This window comes from Populus trichocarpa, chromosome 13 (assembly GCF_000002775.5).
Source record: "Populus trichocarpa isolate Nisqually-1 chromosome 13, P.trichocarpa_v4.1, whole genome shotgun sequence".
NCBI classification, from domain to species: domain Eukaryota; kingdom Viridiplantae; phylum Streptophyta; class Magnoliopsida; order Malpighiales; family Salicaceae; genus Populus; species Populus trichocarpa.
In genome coordinates this window covers 8394590-8404075 of record NC_037297.2, presented here as the reverse complement: position 1 = coordinate 8404075, position 9486 = coordinate 8394590, and positions in this window count along the sequence as shown.

Genomic DNA, 9486 nt, shown 5'->3' with positions numbered 1-9486 from the left:
AAGTGCAAAATGATGATATAAAACCTTGATAAAAATGCACTTTTAAGAACTAATCAAAAAGAGAAGGAACAAAGAGTTGAACAAAAATATAAACAGATATCAGTTATCATTAGAAACTAAAAGAACCAACTTAAGAGTCATGAGGTATCGACAAAAGTCACACTAAAAAGAAACACAAAAACAATGTTAGAAAAACAAAATAATCAACCTTTATAAACAAGATCACTCAAACCAATGGATTTATTTTCACTAGGAAAATTATCGAAATAAATTTTCAAACGATGTTCATTTACCTTAAAGACATTGCCATTCTTTGGATTCTCAATACCAAAGGCCCCATAAGGACACACATATTTCACAATAAATGGACCACTCCATCTTGATCTTGGCTTTCCAGGAAATAAGTGGAGTCGAGAATTGTAGAACAAAACTTTTTGACCAACATCAAATGTTTTTCCCAAGATTCTTTTGTCATGAAACTCTTTGATTATTGTTTTATGAATTTTTGAATTCTCACATGCAACATTTCTTACTTCCTCAAGTTCATTTATTTGTAACTTTCGCAGCTGGTTAGCATCATCAAGGTTTGAATTGAAAGTTTCAATAGCCCAATAAGCTTTATGTTCAAGTTCCACAGGCAAGTGATAAGGTTTTCCATAAACCAACCTATAAGGTGACATACCAAATGATGTTTTAAAAGCAGTTCGATAAGCCCAAAGTGCATTATTAAGTCTTAAAGACCAGTCCTTCTGATTATGGTTCACTGTTTTTTGCAAGATTTGTTTTATCTCCCTATTAGCAAGTTCTACTTGTCCACTTGTCTGAGGGAGATAAGGGGTGGAAACTTTGTGTGTGATTCCATATTTCTTCATTAAGACTAAAATAGCTTGTTGCAGAAATGTGTTCCACCATCACTTATCATTGCTCGAGGGATTCCAAATCGACTCAAAATATTTTCTTTCAAAAACTTGAGCATAGTTTTATGATCATTGTTTTGACTTGGAATTGCCTCTATCCATTTTGAAACATAATCTACTGCGACTAATATGTACACAAAACCAAATGATGGAGGAAATGAACATATGAAATCTATACCTCAATAATCAAAGATTTCAATAACAAATAGGATTCAAAGGCATTATGTGACGTTTTGAAATATATCCTAACTTTTGACAATTTTCATAAGTTTTGCAGAATGAATGCATGTCCTTGAACATGGTGGGCCAATAAAATCCACATTGTAAGATTTTTATAGTCGTCTTCTTTGATGAGAAATGACCCTCATTTGCCTTAGAATGATAAAATTTAATGACACTACTTACCTCATTCTTGGAAATACATCTTTGAAATATTTGATTAGGATAATATTTGAATAAGTAAGGGTCATCCCAATAAAAGTTCTTCACTTTGTTCAAAAACTTTCTTTTGTCTTGGGTACTCCAATGAGTTGGCAAATCTCCTGTTGCAAGAAAATTGACAATATTACCAAACCAAGACCTTGTAGAAATAGAAAGTAAAGATTCATCAGGAAAGTAATCATTGATTTGTGTAATGTTAGATGTGGAATCTATTGTCAATCTTAATAAATGATCCGCAACAATATTTTTCGGTGCCTTTCTTGTTCTTGATTGTGATATCGAATTCTTGAAGTAATAAAATCCATTGTACCAATCTAGCCTTAGAATCCTTCTTAGAAAGAAGATATTTCAATGCTGCATAATCACTAAAAACAATAACAGGTGAGCCAACAAGATAAGATCTGAATTTTTCACATGCAAATACTACTGCAAGTAATTCCTTTTCAGTGGTTGTGTAATTCATTTAAGCAAAGACCATAAGAATGGAACAAAAGCAAACTCTTAGCAATTTAAGACAAAACTAGCTATATAGCCTGCCTCAGGTAGGACTTTTAATGGGTGATAATATCTCTTTCTTTTTCCATAACCAGTCTTATACCATAGAATCTTTGTTGACCAATTAGGGTTTCTACTGACCATAATATTAGGTGACAACTCCTTAAACTATACCTTTTTTCTCTAAAGAACAAGATGTCAGATATTTATTCTTTCAATTCAGTTAAAATTTTTAAAGGTTGTTACGATGTACCGGTGTGACAGAATGGTGACTCCTCTAGGGAAGATTTGGACTACGCTTTGCCTTTTTGTTTGTCAATTGCTAGTGTTTGTTTTATTGTGTTTATATGGTTATCATTTTTTACCACTTTAGCACGCATCCTTATTGTTATGCATCACTTTAAGAGCACACACCTTAAAATTTAGGACAAGTGGGGAAGTAACGGTATCCCAATGGCTTTAGCCTGGGAAAGACAAGTGAAACCATCCAACTCTCGCCTAATTATTGACTTGATAGTGGTTGATATGCTAATTTGATATTACTCAGGGCCTCTATCTTCATACTACTTGTATGCTTCATATCGACCTTTCAAGGACAATCATTGAGCATGCGAAAGACCCTTTAAGATTAGATAGCAACCTACCCCTTGATGCACCTAACGATTAGAATCTACCTATTAGGTTGTACCCTATGTAATCTCACTATGGCAAGCTCAACATGTGGCATATTGATTTCCAAGATTATTAGGTGGCAATTGGTCGTCACATCGAATACAAGAGTCTGAGTTGTTACAGTGAAATTACTTGAATTGAAAACTAAAAGGTTTATCAAAAGCTCAAACTTAAGCAAGACTAGATAAGAATCCCCTTATTGGCATAATGATGACATCAGGTTCCTTAAATCCATGAATAACAACCGTTGTCACCCTGTGAAGGGCGAGTCTACATTGAATCTACATTTCCTTATTGATAACATCATCACTTGTGCATGATTGCATAATTTTCATTTAACAGGTTGAAATATAGGTTCCTTATTGAAACGCACCTATAACACTCAACTGCGAAAAAGACAAATGGAAAATGAAGAAAGAGTCCAGTTGAAAACTCAATACTGAAAAGAGTTAGAAAGTCTTAGAGAAGAAGTCACAAGGCTTACTAGCCCTACTCGAATAGGCCTTGGGATTTAAATCTAGAGAAACAATATTCACAGCTCAGCCTCCACAGATGCTTATAACTCCCTTCAATCCACAGAATCTGAGGGCAAATGAGGTGCCATCTGAATTTCAACATGCTATGTATTTCTAATTTTCTCAACAAGTATATCCCATAAAAATGTCATCTACCATCAACTTTACAGTGAAGGAATCTCAAAAGGACAAGATAGTGAAATAAGATGGCTTAGAAAAGTTGGCTACCCTTGAGCAAAGAATGAGGGCATTTGAGGGAACTAACCTATATGATCTCGCAAAGGCTGCTAAGATGTGTTTGGTGCCTAACATGGTCATTCCCAAAAAATTTAGAATGCCAGAATTTGTCAAATATATTGGAACTCAATGCCCTATAACTCATCTCAAAGCATATTGCAACAAAATGGTTGGGGTGGTTTATGGTGTGAAACTGCTAATTCATTTATTTCAAAACAGCTTGAGTGATGTTGCCCACTTTGTATATGTGGTTGAACAATACCAAGGTAAAAAAGTAGAAGGACTTAGTTGATGCCTTCATTAAGCAATATAAGTTTCATATGGACGTGGGCCATGATACGTCAAACTTGCAAGCAATGGAGAATGACAACAAGGAGTCCATAAAAGAATACGCCTAAAGGTGGCGTGAGGCAGCTGCATAGGTTAATCCTCCTTTATTGGGAAAAGAGATGGTTAGTTTATTTTCCAACACCTTTAAAGCTCGTACTTTGAATATTTGGTTAGAAGCTTAGCACAACATTTCACTGACCTGGTTGTTATAGCTGAGAGGATTGAACAAGCCATCGGGTTAGGTAAGATTGTTGACCCAACTAAGGAGAAAGATTTCACTAGAAAAAAGAAAGAAACTAAGATTCACAATACCGAATATGGTTACAAAGGCAAAAGAAAAAACTACCAAGAACACCTACCCTTCCTATAGCTAACTTCTTCACATTAGTTCCTAGAAATCAAGTATCTTGAAGATAAAGCTACAATGTCATTAAACCAAGAATGGTCTACATATGACCCTAACTGACTATTGGAAAGATGCCCCCGTCGAAGAGTTCATAGGAGAGGAACGATTAGGAGATTCTGGAAAATTCCAATCAATGGTTGCTAAGTGTTTAAACTTTTTTGTATTACCTTACTATAAGTTATAGCCTAAGATGTTGGCATAAGGTCTTCGTTGTTAAGCCTCTTTTCTATATTTTCAATGAAATAATGAGTTTATCCTTCAATTGTCTCTTTCTTTGCTTTACATTGTCATAAATTTTGAAAGAGGTTTCCTATAAAAACTCACAAATACACCTTTACAGCCTTGCATGATCTTATAGACTCAATTCATTTCTTTTACCAAAATCTTTTTCGGTAGTGGAATTTTGAAAAATTGAACTTGCTTTTGATTTCAAAGATGATTTGATGTTTATTTCAAACAACATTTTGACATTCTATTTGTAGAATGACAAATGAATTAAACAACTCCTTCGCTAATATGACTAAATTCTAAACTAAAGTATATTAATAGAAAAATGAATAGCCACCATCACACCAAGACTCTTAAACCAGTCGTTTTAAATGTATGCACAATGGTATGTACTTGATTCGTTGTTCATAGACTCATGAAATGCATCTCTTTGCAAAGTTCAAACCATCACACTAGATGCAATCAAAGTTTATTGATCTTAACTCTAGGACTTGAAATAAAAAACATCATTTTTGTTACCCCTTTCATATTCTAAAATGAATATATCCCTTATGGTCCCTTGTTGAGCCTAAACAAATTTTCTTTCACGAAAAATCTCGACTAGGATCATACTCCACACTATAGGCAAGTGAAATTTCAAGGATCAATAATGATGAAAAAGCAGTAAGAAACCAAAAAGGGGCAAAATAGCACAAGAAACTCAAATACTAGAGGGCATACCCAAATTAAAAGAAAAAAGTGATGGCCAAAACAAAGTGAGTATACCCCGGCCAAAACAATAAGAAATGGCAAATCCAAGAAAAGCAGCAAAAGAAAAAGATTAGCAGACCTAAAGAGTCAAACTAATGATAGTGATCCTAGGTCTTTGAAACCTTGAAACACTTTTTGAGCTTTATGAATTCTTTTTTTTCATACCCAGGAACCACAGTCTACGTTACATATCTGTAGAAGTCCTTTCTAATTAAGCAAGCAAGCAACCTGAAATAATAAATGATGCTCTCAAAATGTAAAGAGTATTTTTTTGATAAGAGTCATGACATCGACAATAAGCTACTCATTATTATTCATGTTGATAAAATGAGTGTTCAAAAAGAAAATTTTTTTTAAATAAAACCTCGAGCTTTTTCTCGAGCCCTACGCTTTGGAACCCACAAAAGCAGAAAGAGTCACCTCGTGATGTACCTTCATCAATGGCAATATCGCTGACACAAGAACAAATCATCTCCTTTCCAAGAAAAGAATTAATAGCTAGGGAGTTGCAAGATGTCAAAAGCAAATTGTTTTAAACTCACATCGAAACTATTTTTGTTTTTTAAAATGCAAGATCAAGATTTCAAGATTTATTCTAGATAAAGATTCCTTCACCAAAACCAAGAAGGGGAAAAGAAAAAAGGGTTACTCAAAATCATTATTTGTTCGAGTCACTAACAGAGAACACTTAGGGGCAATAACCCGTATAAGGGGGCAATATTATGCATAGAAGGGGATTTGATCTCTTCGGGTAATGGAAAAGGAGGAAAGGAACATTTCCTACAACGAGACAAGGGGGCATTCTTGTAATTTTGCCCCGCATCAGCCTCAAACTTTGGTATTTCTTCAATTAAGCCCTTGATTTCATTAATTAAACTAATTACAAGTTCAATTAAGTCCTCAAACTTATCAATTCTTCAATTAAGTTCCTGATTTCATTAATTAAACTATTCCAAAGTTTAATTAAGTCCCCAAACTTATCAATTCTTTCAATTTCTACCAAAATTGACTTTCAAATTTATAGTTCCATCCTTATTAATCCTTAAACTCTCAATTTGTGTTGTCTTGACCCAATTCTCAAATTATTTTTATTCATTCATTTTTTTTTTGAAAATTCAAAAATTAGGTTATAAAAATAGCTATGTTCTTATCTTATTTATTTATTTATGTTTTTCTTCTTCATTATATTTAGTTAGGTTTATTTTTATCAAAGTGAAAACATTACACTAATGGTGTAAGAATAAATAAATATAGTACAAACTCAACATGGACTTTAATGTTTATCTTCAAGAAAGTTTGTTATTAACATATTTTATAATTGTTATCTTACTCTTTCTTAATACCTTACTTGTTAAGTGGTGAGTTTAGATTCATGGTGTACAACGCTTGACACAACAAATACTTGACTCTTTCATAGCCTACCATATGGATAATCGACACCTATATTATGAAAGGATCTTAATTTGTTATTAATATAAGTTAGCACAATGATTACTTGATAACATTTATAAGTATTGACATTACTCAAATAAGGTAATTATTATGATCATGTTAATACATTAAAATGAGTCATTAATGATAAGTTATTTGGTTAGAACCTCATTTGTGTATGGTTTTTAGTTGAGTAATAAAAAGAGTTTGGATTATACTTATTTGAAATACCATTAATGGATCATCTAACCTTAAAAATTGTTTTATCTTTATATTAATATCACATCTCAAAGTTCTCTTCAACTCTATTTCTTTTATTATTTGTGATTTTGTATATGTAATCTCCATGTAGATTGACCCTAGTCTTGTCATGTTATTTATTACTTTAACACTCCTACACATGGGAGAAAACATCAATCATTTGATTGTGTCAAGTTTTTAGCACCATTTCCAGGGAAGTAATTTATTGTACAAACTATAATTTTTTTTTCTTTTTTTCTTTTCACTTTTATTTTATCTAATTTTATTTTTTTTGTTTTCGTTCTATACTTGTATGAGAGTTTGGTCACACACATTAAGTGACAGATTTTCTAGGAAATCTTCATCTTCTTTAGAAAACATGGCTGAAAAAGATAACCAGTCATTTTATAATGATAATAATCGTCTAAGAAATTTTAGAGACCATATAAATCCAACAAGAATAAGTACATCATCATGTATAGTTTTCCCTCCTGGTTCATCTCACTTCAATTTTAAACTAAGTATCATTCAACTTTTACCAACTTTTCATGAATTAGATATAAAAAACCCATATTTGCATTTGAAAGAATTTGAAGAGGATTGTAACACTTATTATCGTGACGTGCATGACATTGTGTGTAACGACCCAATTTTTTCAAGGCCAAAATCGCTGGAATTTTATTTTAATCGTCCAGTTTCTTGATGTTTTTCACCATATCATTCTTCATATTTATCATTGCATTATGTAGGATTAAGTTATCCTGACCTCATGTAATTTCACAACACGACATCCTCATTAGATGAATACCTCATATGTATATTCATACACATCATATAAACTTGTTCGTACATTCATATTCGTGTTCCATTTCAATTTTTCATTACTAGTCTTTAGAAAAGGGGTCGGATGACTAATTGAGTGATTAACACGTCCGTTCATACAGAACTCATATCACCCATAACATGCAGATATATAGCTTTTTTCAAAATGTGTCAGCCGCAAAATGAATTTCCTTACGCACCATATTGGTATGATGTTCCTATTACAACACAAGGTAATTTCAAGCATTATAGGCAATTTAAGAAAGCATAATAAAGCAATATTAACGTTACATTTCATTCATGGGCTAAAAGAGCATAATTCCTTCATTTCTCCTTACTTATGTAAATACCACCGTTAATAATTCGTCAATTACCGAGGGTAATTACAATACTCAAACCCGATCATTCATCTCAAATACCGTTAGTGGAACTAATGTTATTCTCCATTTAAAGCATAATAATCGTTGTTTTTCATATACTTAGTATATACAAAACGTAGTATACATGAACGTATCAGTTCTTAAAACTAACTCATAACACTCAAATCTGACTATCCTATTAGAATGCCATTAGCCGAAGCCAATCATTTTTTCATCATGGTCATCCACTTAGGATGCTATTGGCCGAAGCAAGTCATTTACTTATCCTGGTCTTCCACTTAGAGTGTCATTAGTCATAGCTAATCATTTGTTCATCCCGGTCATCCACTTAGGATTCTATTAGCCGAAGCTAATCAATCACTTGTCCCGGTCATCCATTCGGATGCCATTAGCTGAAGCTAATATTTGTTCATCCCGGTCATCCGCTTTAGATGCCATTAGCCGGAGCTAATCAATCATTTATCCCAGTCATCCATTTGGATGCCATTAGCCGAAGCTAATCATTTATTCATCCCGGTCATCCACTTTAGATGCCATTAGTAGGAGCTAATTGATCATTTATCCCAGTCATCCATTCGAATGCCATTAGCCGAAGCTAATCAATCATTTGTCCCGATCATCCATTCAGATGCCATTAGTCGAAGCTAATCATTTGTTCATCCCGGTCATCCATTCGGATGCCATTAGCCGGAGCTAATCAATAATTTATCCCGATCATCCAATCGGATGACATTAGCCGAAGCTAATCAATCACTTATCCTAGTCATCCATTCGTATGTCATTAGTCGAAGCTAATCATTTGTTCATCCCGGTCATCCTTTTTGGATGCCATTAGTCATAGTTAATCATTTGCTCATCTCAGTCATTCGCTTTGGATGCCATTAGTTGAAGTTAATCGTCAACCAATCACACATTCTAGAGGTGGTTTGTGAAATCACTATAATATGGTAATATCCCTTGATTTGCTCATTCAAACGATTCATACCAATTTGACATTCACTGCAACGTAATAGCAGAGCCTTTGTGGTGCTCGTACAGGCGTTCTGTAATAGTCTAACATTCAGTAACATGATAATAGATCATTTGTAATACACAAACAAACATTTCATAACAGTTTAGCATTCAGTATAACACAATAGTACCCTTCGTATTACTCATCCAACCATTCATGACAGTTAATGTTCAATACAATACAATAATAGATCCCTCGTAATACTCATACAACCATTCGTGATAATTAACATTCAGTATAATACAACAGTAGATCTTTTGTAGTACTTGTACAACCATTCATGACAATTTCATTGAATATAATACAACGGTAGATCCTTCGTAATACATTCGTCACAATTACATTCAATATAATAAAATGGTAGATCCTTCGTAATACATTCGTCACAATTACATTTAATATAATAAAATGGTAGATCCTTCATAATACTCATACAACGATTCGTCACAATTACATTAAATAAAAATACAACAGTAAATCCTTTGTAATACTCATACAACCATTCGTGATAATTAACATTCAATACAATACGATGGTAAATCTTTCGTAATATGATTAGTACTTAAAAGTGCATTTTTATCAAGGTTTTATATCATCATTTTGCACTTAA